Consider the following 19193-nt stretch of genomic DNA (forward strand, 5'->3'; position numbering starts at 1 on the left):
GGAAGTCCCGCCTCCTCACTTCGCGCCCCTGGCGCGCTCACCTACCTCACTCGCTTGGGATTTTTGTTGGGACCGGAACCTCCTTCAGAACCACGACGCCCGAACTTCCGAACCACGCGGTCGGGCCCAAGTCACTCGAGGGGATGGGTTTGCCACCCCCCGAGGCGGGAGGCCCGGGTGGAGGAGGCCCGGTGGGTGCAGCCTCCCGCCTGCTGCGCGCCCCATTCGAAGTCCGCCAAGTCCGCCATGTTGGGAGAGCGTTGGCGCCCGGATCTGTAAATGCGGGGTCACCCCTGCATCCCACACGGTGGCTTCAGGGCCTGGCACCCGGTGAGACCGTCACGGAAAGGGGTGTGGACTGGAGAGGAGAACGGGCAGCGTGGACCCCGCCGGGCCTGACCCGACGTCATTCACTGGCTGATGACAGGCAGCCGACAGACTCATGTTAGTCAGGGGCTCTGGCGGCACCGGAAGTAGATGAGGCCATCTTAGCAGTCTCCATCGGGGGTGGGGGTGGCTTTTTATTTTTATTTTTGTTTTATTATTTTTTAAAACATTTTATTGATTTTTTACAGAGAGGAAGGAAGAGAGATAGAGAGTTAGAAACATTGATGAGAGAGAAACATGGATCAGCTTCCGACTGCACATCTCCCCACTGGGGATGTGCCCGCAACCCAGGTACATGCCCTTGACCGGAATCGAACCTGGGACCCTTCAGTCCGCAGGCCGACGCTCTATCCACTGAGCCAAACCGGTTAGGGGAAAAATATATATTTCTTTTATTGATTTCAGAGAGGAAGGGAGAGGGAGAGAGAGAGACATCGATGATGGGCAAGAATCATGGATCAGCCGCCTCCTGCACGCCCCACGCTGGGGATGGAGCCCGTAACCGGGCCTGTGCCCTGACCCGGTAGCACAGTTATTAGAACGTCATCCCCATACACCAGGGTTGCAGGTTTGATCCCCGGTCAGGGCACAGGCAAGAAGCGATCAGTGAATGCATCAATAAGTGAAACAACAAATCGATCTCTCTCTCTCTCTCTCTCTCTCTCTCTCTCTCTTTCTCTTTCTCCCTCCCTCCCCTTCCTCTCGCTCTCAATTCAATAAATTTAAATTAAGTCACGCAAACACATATGTGTAATAACACAAGTCCGTCCATTTTATACTGCTGTTCTGTGGGTTCCAGCCATAAACAAGCAAAAGGACTTGTCCACTTCCCTCAAGACTCATCCCTGCATGACCTCAAGAAAAAACTGCAAGAGAGAAATCATTTCATTAATCGCGCGTGCCCTCTGGAGGGTCCTGTTTTTATTTTCCAGTTTTATATTTCGTAAAAATGGCTTTTTTTTGCAACGAATTTTTGTTTTTTAAGTATCGCGTCCAGTGTTCCCTACCCTGATGGCGGAATCCTTGCACCCCCCGCTCTAGTATTGCTCCTGAGGTGGTAGCCTCACTTGCCTCCCCCTAACCCTGGTTCTCATTTAAAGAGTCCTTTTAGCCGAAACTGGTGTGGCTCAGTGGATAGAGCGAAGGCCTGCGGACTGAAAGGTCCCAGGTTCGATTCCGGTCAGGGGCATGTACCTGGGTTGCGGGCACATCCCCAGTAGGAGATGTGCAGGAGGCAGCTGATCGATGTTTTTCTCTCATCTATGTTTCTAACTCTCTGTCCCTCTCCCTTCCTCTCTGTAAAAAAATCAATAAAATATATTTTAAAATAAATAAATAAATAAATAAATAAATAAAGAGTCCTTTTAGTCCGGCCGACGTGGCTCGGTAGTTGAGCATTGACCTGTGAAGCAGGAGATCACAGCTCGATTCTCAGTCAGGACACAGGCCCGGGTTGCGGGCTGGATCCCCAGTGTGGGGCGTGCTGGAGGCAGCCCACCCATGATTCTCATCATTGATGTTTCTATCTCTCTCTACCTCCCTCTCTGAAATCAATAAAAATTAAAAAAAAATCAAGAATCCTTTTATTTTAAGAAAAAAGATAAAAAGTCCATCACTTCAGAAGGTAAGTGAAGAGCATGAAGACATAGTTTTAAGAACACATAGGTATGTTATAAAAGGTGTATAAATGCTATTGGGATGGTTTAGGTGTACAGGGTTGCTATACATTTTTTCAACTTGTTGTTTTGTTGCTGTTGTGTTTTTAAAAAAGAGAGAGGAAGGTAGAGAGAAACATCAATCTGAGAAACATCTAGCAGTTGCCTCCCATATGCACCCCGACCGGGGATCGAACCCACAAGCTGGGTATGTGCCCTGACCAGGCATCAACCCGCCACCTTCCAGAGCCCGGAACAAGGCGCTCAACCCACTGAGCAACACCAGCCGGGGCAACATTTTTAAATTTTTTTTTTTTTATGTCTAGACACGGAATAGTGAGTTTATTCATGATAAACAAGCCAACGAAAGTGTCGTGTGAAGAACTTGCAAAGATGTGCAGGGGCGGGTTCTACAACATCTACACTGGTAGAAGATTTAGAATCGTGAAAACCGTTCCAGAGCCTGGGAGCCTCTCATCTGACGTGACATATGCCTTATGAAAAGTACATTCACGGAAGAAAAGGCGTCCGTTCTCCCTGCCTGCCTGCTCTCTCAGGTGTGTGCGTCTCCTGCACCCCAAGGGACCCCATGAGGCTTGCAACCCTGGACAGCGCCAGTGTGTCCCCCAGCGCTTACCCCCTGACCCTGGCCCCTGGACCCCCCTTTCTCCCACTTCTTAGTGAGCCAGAGCGGCCCAGCCGAGGCCCATTTCCTCACCTAGTCCCTCTCCTGTGGCTTCCTTATCCTAGGCCCTTCCTGTGTCACTGTTCCCAACTTTTTTTTTTTTTAAAGGGTAAGGTCCTTCTTTATATATTTACTAGAGGCCCGGTGCACGAAAAATCATGCACTGTGGGGAGGGGGGAGTCCCTCAGCCTGGCCTGTGCCCTCTCACAGTCCGGGACCCCTTGGGGGATGTGCACCTGCCAGCTTAGGCCCGCTCCCTGTGAGATCAGGCCTAAGCTGGCAGTCAGACATCCCTCTGGCAGCCTGGGAGCCCTCGGGGGAGGTCCACCTGCCAGCTGAAGCCACAGTCCGACATTCTTAGTGCTGCCAAGGAGGCAGGAGAGGCTCCCACCACCACCACTGCGTTCAAAGCCATCAGCCTGGCTTGTGGCTGAGCAGAGCTCCTCCTGTGGGAGCGCTCTGACCACCTGGGGGCAGCTCCTGCGTTAAGCGCCTGCCCCCTGGTGGTCAGTGCGCATCATAGCGACCAGTCATTCCCAATCATTCTGCTGTTAGGGTCAATTTGCATATTACCCTTTTATTATATAGGATTTTTTTATTTACTTCAGAGAGGGAGAGGGAGAGGGAGAGAAATATCAATGATGGAAGAGAACCACCCATTGGCTGCCTCCTGCACGCCCCCACACTGGGGATTGAGCCTGAAACCCTGGGCATGTGCCCTGAGTGGGAATCGAACCGGAGAGCATTATGCTAAGTGAAATAAGCCAGTCAGAGAAAGATAAATACCACATGATCTCACTCATTTGTGGAATATGGAGAACAACATAGACTGATGAACAGGGACAGATCCAAAGACAGAGAAACGGCGATCAGACTATCGATCCCCAGAGGGAAAGTAGGGGAGGGTGGGGGTAAGGGGAAGAGATCAACCAAAGGACTTGTATGCGCGCATATAAGTCAAACCAATGGACACGGACAACAGGGGGATGAAAGCATGAGTGTGGAGGGGAGGGGGAGGGGGGGAAGTTGGGGGTTAATTGGGGGGGATGAGGACACACTTGTAATACCTTAACCAATAAAGAAATTAAAGATAAAAAAAGAGATGTCAATATTAAAAAAAAAAAAAGCTTGGAAACCAATCAAATAAAAAAAATCAAATTAATATAATAAAATATAACAATTGGTATAAACGCAGCAATTAAGGAATCAGAAGCATGTGTACTTTGTGGGGGATTCGGTTAAGAGCCGGGGTGAGCAGGGCAGAGGCATCTAGCATGTCTGCTGGACTTGGCCTAATGACCTCCTAGTGGTTGGCTTTTATCGCCATCTAGTGGCCACACAGCAGAACTGCCACAAATTCACAAAACACGGGAGGCATCCGCCTGCCACCAACATTCACAGACACGGGCTCCCACGTCAAGGCAAGATAACCTTGCCTTGATCAGAGGAGGCGTTTGTACCCAGGAATGCGGGGTTACTGTTTTCTCCAAATGCACAGACAGGGAAGGCAGGAAAAGGCAACTACTGCCCCAGGCGCTGGACGTGCCCTGCAGCTGATGGCTGCGATGCTTCCTCGCACAACGAGAGAACATTTTTTATTCTAAAAAAGAAAGCGAGCTCTGGCTGGGTCGCTTGGTTAGAGCGTGGACCCCATACACCAAGGTCGTGGGTTCCATCCCGCATCAGGGCACTCGCGAGAATCAACCAGTGCATGCGTGAGTGGGTGCAACAGCAAACCCATGCTGCTCTCTCCCCTCCTCTCTCTCTCTCTCAAATCAATAAGTTAAAGAAAAAGAAGGGCCCTAACCGGTGTGGCTCAGTGGATAGCGCATTGGCCTGCGGACTCAAGGGTCCCAGGTTCGATTCCGGTCCAGGGCATGTACCTTGGTTGCGGGCACATCCCCAGTAGGGGGTGTGCAAGAGGCAGCTGATCGATGTTTCTCTCTCATTGGTGTTTCTAACTCTCTATCCCTCTCCCTTCCTCTCTGTAAAAAATCAATAAGATATATTTTTTAAAAAAAAAGAAAAAAAGAAAGAAAAAGAAGGAATGGAAGAAAGAGCGAGTCCCGGCTGGATGGCTCAGTTGGTTACAGCATCGTCCCCATGGGCCAAGGTTCTTTCTAAAATCTTTATTGTTGGGGGGTAGGGAGGTCAGGGGATTGTCAAGGGAGGGAAAAAAAGGACACATATGTAATACCCTTTGTAATACTTTAAGCAATAAAAAAAAGTAAAAAAAATAAAATCTTTACTGTTGAAGGTATCACCTGCGGCCCCCCCCCCCAACTCACCTCTTCCAGCCACTCCTGTCCCCCCTGTCTCTACACCAAAGTTTTAGGTGTGATTCCTGGTCAGAGCACATACAAGCAGCAACCAATGAACGCACAGGTCAGTGGAACAACAAACCCACGTTTTAAAAAAAATATGTTTTTCTATTGATTTTTAGAGAGGACGGGAGAGAGAGAGATAGAAACATCAGTGAGAGAGACAGTCACCCATCGGCTGCCTCCCGCACACCCCGCCCTGGGGACTGAGCCCAAGGTTCAGGCGTGGGCCCCAAACGGGGATCGCGCCTGTGGCCTCCGTGCGTGGGAGGAGGTTTCTTCTTTTCCTCAAAATCAAATAATAAAAAATAAAAAAGAGCAAGGACAGAAAACAAGGAATAAGGAAATCAATTGTGTTATTGAGAGCAGGGGGCGAACGTTCCTGACCGCCCCTCCTGGAAATTCTGGAGGGGGACCCAGCGTTCTGTTAACACCCCAACCTCCCACCCCCACACCCAACCCCCTCATTTAGCTAAAATTTGAGATATCCTGATTTAGACCCTGGGTTCTATGCCAGCTGCGATGCTGCCCCCTAGTGGGCATTTTGGGGGATGTCTTGAGACTTTGTGTTGCTAATTATCACAGGTGTATATTTCCCCCCCATGACTTTTCAGAGTGGAAGGGAGGGAGGAAGGGGGAGAGAGAGAGAGAGAGAGAGAGAGAGGCATATTGATTGATTGGTTGCCTCCTGCATGGTCCCAGAATTGGGGAGGGGGGCGGACTGGGGGGGATCAAACCTATAACCCAGGTACGTGCCCTTGACCAGGAATGGAACCCAAGACCCTTCAATGCTTGGCCGGCACTCTAACCACTGAGCAACCGGCCAGGGCTGGAGACCTTTCTGGGTGTCAGGTAACCTGGGAAGGTCCGTGCGAGGGCAGAGGCCAGGACGCAGGACATCCTCCCACGACGAGGGATGACCAGCCCCACATGCCCAGGGCGCCCAGCTGAGAAAGGCCACCCTTTCGTGTGGCATTCACCTCCTTGCTCCAGCCCACTCAGCCGTCTCACCTCTTCCCACTTTGCCATCACAGGACCCTCATCCGTGTGCCTGACCCTCAAAATATTTAACCAGCCGTAGGGCACTGAGCGAGCCCAGTGGGGCCCTGACCCATCACACGGGCCCTCGCTGGCCTGCACCTCCCAGTCGCCCATCAGCCTGCCATGTGACCTTTGTGCAGTCGTAGACACGTCTTGGATTTATATTTTTTTAAAAAATATATATTTTATTGATTTTTTACAGAGAGGAAGGGAGAGGGATAGAGAGTTAGAAACATTGATGAGAGAGAAACATTGATCAGCCGCCTCCTGCACACTCCCTACTGGGGATGTGCCCGCAACCAAGGTCCATGCCCTGGACCGGAATCGAACCTGGGACCTTTCAGTCCGCAGGCCGATGCTCTATCGACTGAGCCAAACTGGTTAGGGAGGATTTATACTTTTTAAAAATATATTTTTATTGATCTCAGAGAGGAAGGGAGAGGGAGAGAGATAGAAACATCAATGATGAGAGAGAATCATGGATCAGCTGCCTCCTGCACGCCCCCTACTGGGAATGGAGCCCGAAACCCAGGCCTGTGCCCTGACTGGGAATCGAACGTGGCCTCCTGGCTCATAGGTCGACGCTCAACCACTGAGCCACACCGGCCGGGCTATAATTTTTTAATCATTTAAAAACTTTCCAGTGACAGTGACATTCAATATTATATTAGTTTCAGGTGTCCAGAACAGCGAGGAGGCATTTACATATATAACTGACAAAGCGGTCCCCCCAATCTTCGCAGTCCCCACCTGGGCCCGTACCCAGTTATCAGAGGATCACTGACTGCATTCCCTGTGCTGCTGCACTTTCCATCCCCTGGCTGTTTTGTAACCACCGATTTGTACTTCTTAATCCCTTCCCCTCTTTCACTCAGTCCCCCAGAGCCCCCACCAATCTGGCAACAGCAGTTTATTCTCCGTTCAGATTTATCATTAAAAAAATCGGGGTAAAAAAAAAAAAAAAAAGCCGAACCGGTGTGGCTCAGTGGATAGAGCGTCGGCCTGCGGACTGAAGGGTCCCAGGTTCGATTCCGGCCAAGGGCATATACCTTGGTTGCGGGCACATCCCCAGTAGGGAGTGTGCAGGAGGCAGCTGATTGATGTTTCGCTCTCATCGATGTTTCTAACTCTCTATCCCTCTCCCTTCTTCTCTGTAAAAAATCAATAAAATATATTAAAAAAAAATCGGGGTGCCCCACAGCCAGGTGCAGGGGAACGGCGGTGAACGGTGGGGAGGGAGCCGGATGGCACCACCCAGGCCGTGCTGCAGCCTCAGCATGGCTGCCTGGAGCTGCTGGCCGCTGTCTCAGTTGGACACGTCAGACACGCAGAGAGATGTGTGGGCTCCGGGTAGGGCTGCCGGATACCATGCGGGATCCCAGCCATATTTGCATTCCAGACAAACAACACGCCCGTTTTTAGTCTACGTATGTCGCAGACCTTGCATGAGACATACTTCCATCAAACAATTAGTTCTGGGCCCGCCCGGCGTGGCTCAGTGGGTGAGCGTCGACGAGATCAACAGTGATCCTGTGATAACTGGGTACGGGGCCCAGGTGGGGACTGCGAAGATCGGGGGAACCGCTTTGTCAGTTATATAAATGTCTCCTCACTGTTCTCTCCACCTGAAACTAATATAATATTGAATGTCACTGTCACTGGAAAGTTTTTAAATCATTAAAAAATTATAGCCCGGCCGGTGTGGCTCAGTGGTCGAGCGTCGAGCTATGAGCCAGGAGGTCACGTTGGATTCCTGGTCAGGGCACAGGCCCGGGTTTCGGGCTCCATTCCCAGTAGGGGGCGTGCAGGAGGCAGCTGATCCATGATTCTCTCTATGCACCAGGAGGTCACAGTTCGATTCCCAGTCGGGGCACATGTCCTGGTTGCAGGCTCGATCCCCAGTGGGGGGCGTGCAGGAGGCAGCCGATCAGCGATTCTCTCTCATCATTGATGTTTCTCTCTCTCTCTCTCCCTCTCCCTTCCTCTCTGAAATCAATAAAAATATATTTTTTTTAAAAAAGAAAGCACATAATGAAAATCTCTACCTGCATGGATGTGCGTTATTAATGCTGAATTCTTCACTCTGTCCATGGGGCATAGGGTCATTCCGTAAAGTCAGTCTGAGGAGGGATATGTTTAGCCCTAACTGGTGTGGCTCAGTGGATAGAGCGTCGGCCTGCGGACTGAAGGGTCCCGGGTTCGATTCCGGTCAAGGGCATGTACCTTGGTTGCGGGCACATCCCCAGTGGGGAGTGTGCCGGTGGCAGCAGATCGATGTTTCTCTCTCATCGATGTTTCTAGCTCTCTCTCCCTCTCCCTTCCTCTCTGTGAAAAATCAATATGGGATATGTTTAGAGCAAGCATGTCAAACTCACGGCCCATGGCCTGCATGCCGCGTTTACTTGGCCGTGTTAACAACCTCCGAGTCTGACATGCTTGGTTTAGACCAGTGGTCGGCAAACTGCGGCTCGCGAGCCACATGCGGCTCTTTGGCCCCTTGAGTGCGGCTCTTCCACAAAATACCAACTTCTGCGCATGGGCCACGAAGTTTCAATCGCGCTGTACCTGCGCGCCCTCATGTGGTATTTTGTGGAAGAGCCACACTCAAGGGGCCAAAGAGCCGCAGTTTGCCGATCACTGGTTTAGAAGTCTTCTCTCTACAGCCCTGCACAGCCTCCTCTCCACGCCGCCATTATCTACTTAGAATTACGATTTTTTAAAAAAAATATATTTTATTGATTTTTTACAGAGAGGAAGGGAGAGGGATAGAGACTTAGAAACATCGATGAGAGAGAAACATCGATCAGCTGCCTCCTGCACACCCCCCACCGGGGATGTGCCCGCAACCCAGGTACATGCCCTTGGCTGGAATCGAACCCGGGACCCTTCAGTCCGCAGGTCAATGCTCCATCCACTGAGCCACACCGGTCAGGGAGAATTACGATTTTTTAAAGAGTTTTTGGAAAAACAACACCTCCCCCCCCCCACACACACCCCAACAATCGGTGAAAAGGCCGCGGGCAGCTCTACAGCTTCCTGGGAGCAGGTGGCCAGGGGGGCGCTGTCCCCCAGCCGCCTGAGCCTGGACGGTGTCCGGCCGGCGAAGTCCCACCAGGGAGCGCCGGTGTGAGGTTCTGAATTGGGATGAATAAGGGGGGGGGGCTCCCCAAACCAGGCGGCGGATCCGTCTCTGGCCGCTCGGCCCAAACCAGTCTCGTGACTCCTTCCCGGCCCAGCAGGGACTGTGATTTGGGGGGAGAGCCAGGCTCACCCCCGGGGCATTCAAGGCATTGTCACCTCTCGGGGTGCAGGGGGGGTGCGGCCCCGGGGGACAGGCTGCAGGCTTGTGAGCCGGGCTAATTGGACCCTCCCGGTGGGCCTCTCGGGGAGGGAGACACTGGGAACGGCGGCCGGGCTTTCATTCCTTTGTGGGGGCTCCTCTCCTTTGTGGGGGCTCCTCTCCTTTGTGGGGGCTCCTCCCAATTATCCTCAAGGGTCTGTCCGGCCTCGCCAGGCGGCTGGATGGGGGGCGGGCAGGGGGGCGCCCCGCACCTGCGGCAGCTGCGGAGCGGCCGGGGTCTCGGTGAGAGCCAGCGGGAGATTCACCGACCATTTTCTCCTTTCTTTTCTTTCTTTTCCTTTTTTTTCTTTTCTGGCCCCTTCTTTCTGCAGGACCCGATCGGAGGAGCCCTCTTGACAAAGGCTGGAGGCGCGAGCGAGCGAGCACGCACTGGGGTGGGAGGGAGGCGGGCAGGCTGCTCCCCTGTGACCATTCCCCCCTCCCCCTCCCCTCCCCCCTCCCCTCCCCCTCCTCCCCGTTCCCCTCCTCCCCCTCCCCCTCCTCCTCCTCAAGGGTCCTCCACTGGCGGCGACAGAAACGGTTGCCATGGAAACTAGGGCTGGCGTGGGGTCCGGAGGTGCAGAGGGAGACAGAGACACACACACAGAGAGAGAGACACAGAGAGAGAGACAGAGAGAGAGACACAGAGAGAGAGACAGAGAGAGAGACAGAGAGAGACACAGAGAGAGAGACAGAGAGAGAGACACACAGAGAGAGAGACACAGAGAGAGAGACACACAGGGAGAGAGACAGAGAGAGAGAGACAGAGAGAGAGACAGAGAGAGAGACAGAGAGAGAGACACAGAGAGAGAGACAGAGAGAGACACAGAGAGAGAGACAGAGAGAGAGACACAGAGAGAGAGACAGAGAGAGAGACACAGAGAGAGAGACAGAGAGAGAGACAGAGAGAGACACAGAGAGAGAGACAGAGAGAGACACAGAGAGAGAGACAGAGAGAGACACACAGAGAGAGAGACAGATAGAGAGACAGAGAGAGACAGAGAGAGAGACACACACAGAGACAGAGAGAGAGAGAGACACAGAGAGAGACACAGAGAGAGAAAGACAGAGACACACACACACACACACACACACACACACAGAGGCATTTTTTTCCAGGCCCTCAAGTCGCACAAAATCCCCATCTGGGCCCAGAGCAGGCGGCGTGCCGTCCATATCTGTCGTTATTTGCGAATAAATGGCCAGTCAGCATCCTGGACATCGGCCTCACCTCTCGGAAGCCCCCTCGCACGCTCATGGGGCCGCGGAGAAGGTCATCCTCCCTGACCCCCGCCTCCCCCAGGCGCCCCTGGGAGGGTCCCTCGCTCAGATTCACCCGGGCAGGTGGCCACAGTGAAATGAAAGTCCCGCAGCCACTCAGACTCCCGGGAGGCACCTTGTTGTTGGTTTTGTTTGTTAATCATCACCTGAGGGTATTTCCTCATTGATGTTTAGAGAGCAGGCAGAGAGAGGGAGAGACAGAGAGAAACATCCATGTGAGAGACACACGTCCATTGGTTGCCTCCTGCACGCGCCCAGACCAGGGAGGAGCCTGCAACCCAGGTTGGAGCCCTTGACCGGAATCGAACCCAGGACCCCTCAGTCCATGGGCCGATGCTCTACCCATTGAGCCACACCGGCCAGGGCCTCCACTTGGTTTTCACGTGGAGGGAGGAGCAAGCTGGCGGGTCCCGTTTCCAGCCCAGGATCTGACCCCAGAGACTCCAACGGCTCCTCGACCTCCCCCGGGACAGGGGGTGCCTGGGGCGCGGCCGGGGGCCAGGACTCAGCGGGCTCCCACCAGCGACCCCCCTCTTCCCCCCTCCCCAGGATGCGGGACTCCATTCCCGGGCGGGCTCCCCCACAAAGCCCCCCTGCCCAGCTCCTTGGGCGGATTTCAGCCTCAAGAGCTGTCATCCGGCAACATCCGTTGCTATGGAAACTGCAGCCAGCAAGGCGGGAGGTGGGGGGCGGGGGGATGCCACAGGAACGGGTTTGGGGGCGATGCCAGAGCCTGGAATGTTCCAGGGCTGGGTGTCCCAGTGGGTTCAGACCCCCAGCCTGGCCTCCAATAGGGGCTCCTGAGCTGTCGTGGAGGGGAGTCCTGGGGGGGGGCACTGGCAGGAGGGGTTCCCACCCTCACTCCGAACCCCTCCCCACCTGCAGACAAGCATTAGGGGCCAGGGTGACCCCCAGCTCAGCGGGCGGCCCATTAGTTAGCCCCAAGCCTGGCTGGGGCGGGGGTGGGGTGGGGGGGTGAGGCCCCTGCAGGGTACCAGCCGAGGTGCAGTTTGCTAACCGGGCAGATTGCTAGCCGAGCCATGGACACACACATTTGTAACAGCGCCGACCCGTGGGACACGAAGGCGCATGCAACGCGAGCCACGCCTGTCACAGGCCCTAGCAGCCTCCTGGCCGGTGTGGCTCAGTGGATAGAGCGCCGGCCTGCGGACTGGAAGGTCCCGGGTTCGATTCCGGTCAAGGGCATGTACCTTGGTTGCCCGCGCATCCCTGGTAGGGGATGTGCAGGAGGCAGCTGATCGATGTTTCTAACTCTCTATCCCTCTCCCTTCCTCTCTGTAAAAAATCAATTTAAAAAAATAAAAAAAAGCCCTGACCGGTGTGGCTCAGTGGATAGAGCGTCACCCTGCGGACTCAAGGGTTCGATTCCAGTCCAGGGCATGTACCTAGGTTGCAGGCACATCCCCAGTGGGGAGTGTGCAGGAGGCAGCTGATCGATGTTTCTAACTCTCTATTCCTCTCTGTAAAAAAATCAATAAAATATATTTTTTAAAAAAGCAAGCGGTGAGATGAATTTCAAGACTCCATCCTGTTGAGCCGCGTGCATTGGAGAGGGGATCCCGCGACCAACATGTGACCGACAGCAAGCAGCGTGAGCGAGACATTGCAACTGCTTTTCCTCACACAACGTCTTCGAAATCCAATACGAGTTTTTTTGGGTTTTTTTTGTAATTTAAATTTTTATTTTCCAGGGCGTGTTTTATTTTTATTTTATTATTTATTTATTAAATATATTTTGTTGATTTTTTTTTTACAGAGAGGAAGGGAGAGGGATAGAGAGTTAGAAACATCGATCAGCTGCCTCCTGCACACCCACTACTGGGGATGTGCCTGCAACCAAGGTCCATGCCCTTGGCTGGAATCGAACGCGGGACCCTTCAGTCCGCAGGCCGGCACTCTATTCACTGAGCCACACCGGTTAGGGCACGTGTTTTATTTTTATTTATTTTTTATTTTCCAGAGCGTGCTTTATTGTTATATTTATTTTCCAGGGCGTGTTTTATACTCTGCAGCACAAAACAATTCACGCCGCATGGCAAGGGCCGGGAGAGCCATGCCACGTGCTGCACAAAATGGCCAGCAGGGGGCGCCGTGCGAATACCATGGAGTTCCTTTTTATTTTTTTTATTTTTTATTTTTTTTATGTCAGAGCCAGGGTAATAAAGACACCTCTGTTCAGCCATTGGCAGAGAAAGCTCTAGAAACTGGTGGGTATGAGCACATTCAAGTCACGGGGTTTGAGATTAGGGGTCCGAGGCGGTTGTTTCTTCCCTCCCATCACTGGCAGGTCCATCTTGGGCGGCTGGAAGGTGGCTGGACCTTCGGCCTTTCGGGTGGCCAGCATGCGCATCAGTTCCATTAGGGAAGGCTTCTGGGCTCCTCCGTAGGGCTGGGTGGCAAAGCCTTCCGAATCAGACTTCTGGAGGGATCTTGGTCCAAAGAGGCTCCATTTATCTGCCAAGTTTCTGTCTTTTTCCCGGCTTCCAGGATCCATGGTGCTAGAACATGGGCCAGGTAAGGCTGTGGAAGAGCCAGAAGAGAACGGGCCTCCCGGCTTCTGCTCAGGGGGAAAGTGGGGGATGCTGCTGGGGGTGGCCTGGGCGGATGTTGGGGTCCAGCCCCAGCTGGTCCAGGGCTGTGGACGGAGTCGGCGAAGAAAGAATGACACGGAGGCAGCGTTCAGTCGATCAGCAGCCTAGCCAGGTTCTGTCTCCAGGATCTCCAGCCAGGTTCTGTGTTTTATGGTCTTGTTACATCTGTATTTATACCAGTTGATTCCAATCCTATCAATCTCTATTACAAAGGTTAGGGCGTTTCTTAGCTTCATTCTGGGAAGTAAAGATTATGTAGCTTAAGCGGGATTGTTTGTAGTTAAAGTGATTAATTACCCGCCTGGCACTTAGTTAAGGGGTTTTATTCCCTCCCTAACTTCAGGGAAAAATCCGTACCTGGGGAAACAACCTTTCTTGGAGAGGTGACCTTGGTTAAAACACATAGTGCCAAGAAGGGGAGCAAACATATTAAGAACAGTATGCCATAGATGCCAGGTCCCTTGAAACATGCTGTGCAGATGTTTCTTCCCTGCAGCAACTGTGTCAAGCAGCAAGGATGGACCGGCTTCCGGCAGACGGAGGCCGGCTGCTTCTCTTCCCTCGTTCTCTCTCCACTCTGTAGTTCTATTTTCTTGGCGACGTGCTGATACTTGCGCATTTTTATCGGTTTCTATTTTTACAATTTTTATTTCTATATTTTTAATAGTATTTTTATTTTAAAATATATTTTTGTTGATTTCAGAGGGGAAGGAAGAGAGAGAGAGAGATATTGAAACATCAATGATGAGAGAGAATCATGGATCGGCTGCCTCCTGCACGCCCACTGCTGGGGACCAAGCCCGCAATCCCGGCATGTGATCTTGGCCGGAATCCAACTGGAGACCCTTCAGTCCCCAGGCCCACACTCTATCCACTGAGTCAAACCAGTTAGGGCTAAATATATATGTTTAATTATATATATATATATATATATATATATATATATATATTTATATATATTTTATATATATATATATATATATATATATATATATATATATATATATATATATATTAAAAGGGTCATTCACTTAAAAAAAAAAAAGAATCCACCAATGGATGCATTGATAAGTGACACAACAATCCATGTTTCTCTCTCTCTCTCTGAAATCAATAACCATTTAAAAAAATATTGCATGTCAACAGTAATCAAAAAACAAATAACTAAAAATAAAAATTGTGGGTTTTTTTTTTTTTTTTAAAAAGCTCCGCCGATATTTCTGGATGAAATGCCACCCTGTCTGGACGGGGCTTTAAAAATAGCCCCTTCAGGCTGTGTTGGGGCCGTGGCTGCTGCAGGCTGGTGGTGGAAGGGGTGGCGGGTGGGGGGGGGGCGGGGGGGGTGTTGGTAGCTATGTGAAGGCTGGTTCTGCTCTCGGTCCGGCTCTGACTTGTATATTTTCACACGTTTCCACCACACCCCTGCCCACCCTTTGCTTCTCCTACTCAAAGCCAAGTCCCTCTTTTTAAAAGTTTAATTTAATTTATTCTCTCTCTCTCTCTCTTTTTGAAATTCGTTATTGTTGAAAGTCTTACATATGTCTCCTTTCCCCCCCATTGACCTCTCCCCGCGACCCCCACCTCCCAGCACATGCCCTCACCCCCCTGCTGTCTGTGTCCATTAATTATGTTCATATGCACGCGCACAAGGCCTTCGGTTGATCCCTACCCCCCACCCCCACCCCCTCCCTCCTTCCCTCTGAGGTTGGACGTCTGTTCGATGCTTCTCTGTCTCTGGATCTATTTTTGCTCATCAGTCTGTGTTGCTCAGCCAAATCCCTCTTTCTATAAATTGCCGATCTGACCACATAATCCTCCTATTTCAAACCCCTCTGCTGCCCTCTGGGAAAAGAAAGAAGGCCAGAAGGGACAGCCTTTAATTTTTAAAAATTGTATTCATTGATTTGAGAGAAAGAGAGATTTGCTGTTACACTTCTTATGCATCCATTGGTGGATTCTTAAAAAAAAAAATATATATATATATATATATATATAGATAGATAGATAGATAGATAGATAGATAGATTTTTTACAGAAAGGGAGAGGGATAGAGAGAAAAACATTGATCAGCTGCCTCTTGCACGCCCCCTACCGGGGATGTGCCCGCAACCAAGGTACATGCCCTTGACCGGAATCGAACCCGGGACCCTTCAGTCCGCAGGCCGACGCTCTATCCACTGAGCCACACCACTTAGGGCCATCGCTGGATTCCTGTATGTTCCCTGACCGGGTCGAACCCACAACCTTGGTGAATCCAGAGGACGCTCTCACCAACTGAGCTACCGGGCCAGGACCCCAAGCCACCTCCTCTCTGTCGTGTTTGCAGCCCCCGCGTCCTCTGCACCCCGTCTCCTGCTCCTCGGGGCGCCTGCGGGGTCCCCCACGGAGAACTCACGCAACCAGGGCCTCCGCACCTTCCCCAGCCGCGAACCTTGGGCTCAGCTGCCCGGGGCGGACATGCCTGAGCCATTGCGCACAGGATCGGCTTTCCTCACAGCTAATCCCCGACAGCTGCGGGGTCCCGGGCTCCCCAAGCGCTGGGGCCGCACAGCCCGCGCCCGGCCTTGATCCCAGCAGCTGCTGCGCACGGGGCCGGGGGCCGCTGAGCACAGCCCTGAGCCCATGGGGCACGCGTGGGGTTGGGGGTCTGCTGGGCACAGCCCTGAGCCCGTGGGGCGCGCGCGGGGCTGGGGGGCCGCTGGGCACAGCCCTGAGCCCGTGGGGCGTGAGTGGGGCTGGGGGGCCGCTGGGCACAGCCCTGAGCCCATGGGGCGCGCACGGGGTTGGGGGTCCTCTGGGCACAGCCCTGAGCCCATGGGGCGCGCGCGGGGTTGGGGGTCCGCTGGGCACAGTCCTGAGCCCGTGGGATAAGGGGGACCCAGACCCCCTGCCATCTAACCCGACAGACTCTCCGTGCAAAGACAGGGAGCCCGGGGCCGTGTGCGCCCCCAGCACCAAAGGGTTGCGGATTGGGTTCCTCGTCAAGGGCGCATACCGGAGGCCACCAATCGATCTCTCTCTCTCTCTCTCTCTCTCTCTCTCTCTCTCTCTCTCTCTCTCTCAAAAAAACCCCACAAAGCAAAACAAAAAGGCAGGGAAACCCTTTGATTATCACAGACCCTCTTCCACTGTCTCCCTGTAGCAAATATGTTTTTATTGATCTCAGAGAGGGAGAGGGAGAGAGAGTCAGAAACGTCAATGATGAGAGACAACCATGGATTGGCTGCCTCCTGCACGCCTCACTCTGGGGATGAGCCCACAACCCCGGGCATGTGCCCTTGACTGGAATTGAACCCAGGACCCTTCAGTCTGCAGGCCGACGCTCTACCCATTGAGCTACACCAGACAAGGCGTATTTTTTTTTTTTCTTTAAAGAGAGAGTGGAATAGGAGGGAGAGAGAGAGAAGCATCCATGTGAGGGAGGTACGTGCCCTGACCAGGAATTGAACTGGTGACCTTTTGGTGCACAAGTCAAAGCTCAACCAACTGAGCCACACTGGCCATCACCTTCCCTCCTTCCCTTCTTCCTTCCTTCCTTCCTTCCTTCCTTCCTTCCTTCCTTCCTTCCTTCCTTCCTTCCTTCGACAGGACCAACGATCACCAGCTGCCCAAGTAGCCAAAAGAATCATGCTCCCGAAATTTCCACACTGTGAATGGAGCCCGCAACCTGGGCCTGGGCCCTGACCAGGAATCGAACCCTGACCTCCTGGTTCATAGGTCGACGCTCAACCACCGAGCCAGCCAGCCGGGCTCTAGCTGAACTTTTTCTGGATACGCCTGTCGTGCCATCTTTACATTTTAGGAAAGGTGATACAGGATCCTGTCGGGGTAGCTCAGTCGGTTACAGGTCGTCCTGATACCCCAAGGTTGGCGGTTCGATCCCTGGTCAGGGCACAGACAAGAAGCAAGCAATGAATGTATAGGCGAGTGGAACAACAGATTGATGCCTCTCTCTCTCTCTCAAATAGAAAATATATGTTAAAAAGAAAAAGAAAAGAGAAGGTGGTACATTTGCACGTTAACAGGGGGAAGGGGGAAGGAGAAACCAGTCTCTCCCTCGCCCTCTCTTCCGACATGTCCCTGGAGTGTCTTCCCAGACGTAGCCTCTGAGTGTGTGTGTGGGCTCGTCTCTAAGCGCCATTCCTGGCGATGTTGTGTGACCATCACTGCATTTTCACGTACACGCTCTGAGGCCTGGAGCGGACACTTAATCCTGCAGCTCATTCTTCAGCGCACAGGTTTCCATGGCAACGGAGCCGGCCTTTCCCCTCCCCACACCCCCCCCCCCCCCCATCAGCAAGGACCCAGGGATAATGGAACTAAACAGCTTGATGCGGGGAATAGGGGAGAGGCACGGATTTGAGACTGAATCCTGGCCCAGGCCGGTGTCTCCTGTCTGTTAAACTGGATCTTGGGAGAACAATTTAAAAAAAATATATATTTTTTATTGATGTCAGAGAGGAAGGGAGAGGGAGAGAGAGATAGAAGCATCAATGATGAGAGAGAATCATTGATCAGCTGCCTCCTGCACGCCCCCCCACCGGGGATGGAGCCCACAACCTGGGCCTGTGCCCTGACCGGGAATCGAACCGTGACCTCCTGGTTCATAGGTCAATGCTCACTGGGAGGAGAACAATTTTTAAAACAATTTTATTGGTTGATTTTTAGAGAGAGGAAGGGAAGGAGAGCGAGAGAGAGAGAAAAAACAACAAAAAAACCCCACCACATCATCTTGTTGTTCCACTTACTGATGCATTCATTGGTTGCTTCTTGTATGTGCCCTGACCGGGGATGGAACCCACGCCCTTAGTGTATCAGGATGATGCTCTAACCCACTGAGCCACCCGAACAGGGCACTAGACCTTTGTTCTGTTTAAAACAGAGTCGTGAGGCTCAGTGGGGTGGGGGGGAAGTAGAGGTAGGTACTTAATACAATTTTTATTGTTGTCATTTAATTTTGAATGTGTTGATTTTTTAGTTTATTTACAGCGACAGCTGACATTCACTATTATGTCGTATGGGTTTCAGGTGTACGGCATCGTGGCTAGACAACCGTACAATTGACGAAGGGGGTGACATCCTTGATGTTAGCGAGACGTGGTGGCTGCTGGCCCTTTTGAGGGGGGGACGGTGGGGACAGCATACAGGCTGCTCTGTGTGCCCGGCCGGCCGGTGTGGCTCAGTGGTTGAGCGTTGACCTATGAGCCAGGAGGTCACGGTTCGATTCCCATCAGGGCACAGGCCCGGGTTGCAGGCTCCATCCCCAGTGTGGAGGGCGTGCAGGTGGCAGCCGATCCATGATTCTCCCTCATCATAGATGTTTCTTTCTCTCTCTCCTACTCCCTTCCTCTCTGAAATCAATACAAGTATATTAAAAAAATAAATGAATAAATAAAATTAAGATTTTTAAAAAATATATTTTATTGATTATTTTTTTACAGAGAGGAAGGGAGAGGGAGAGAGAGGAGAGGGAAACATCGATCAGCTGCTTCCTGCACACCCCCTACTGAGGATGTGCCCGCAACTAAGGTATGTGCCCTTGACCGGAATCAAACCCGGGGCCCGTCAGTACACAGGCCGACGCTCTATCCACTGAGCCACACCAGCTAGGGCGATGCATATATATTAATAGGGAAATACAAAATAGATAAATGGGGTTGATAAGCGGCCTGGATGATGAAGTTTAATGGACAGATGTAGGTACATGATAAATTGGTAGAGATAGATGAGATCTATACATGGTAGAAAGCTGGGCAGATGTATGTATGTGAGAGAGAGAGAGAGAGAGAGAGAGAGAGAGAGAGAGAGAGGAGAGGGGCGGTCCCAGGATTGAACCCGCCCTCTCCCTGCAGAGCCTGGAAAATTCCTCTC

This window comes from Myotis daubentonii, chromosome 15 (assembly GCF_963259705.1).
Source record: "Myotis daubentonii chromosome 15, mMyoDau2.1, whole genome shotgun sequence".
Classification (NCBI taxonomy): Eukaryota; Metazoa; Chordata; class Mammalia; order Chiroptera; family Vespertilionidae; genus Myotis; species Myotis daubentonii.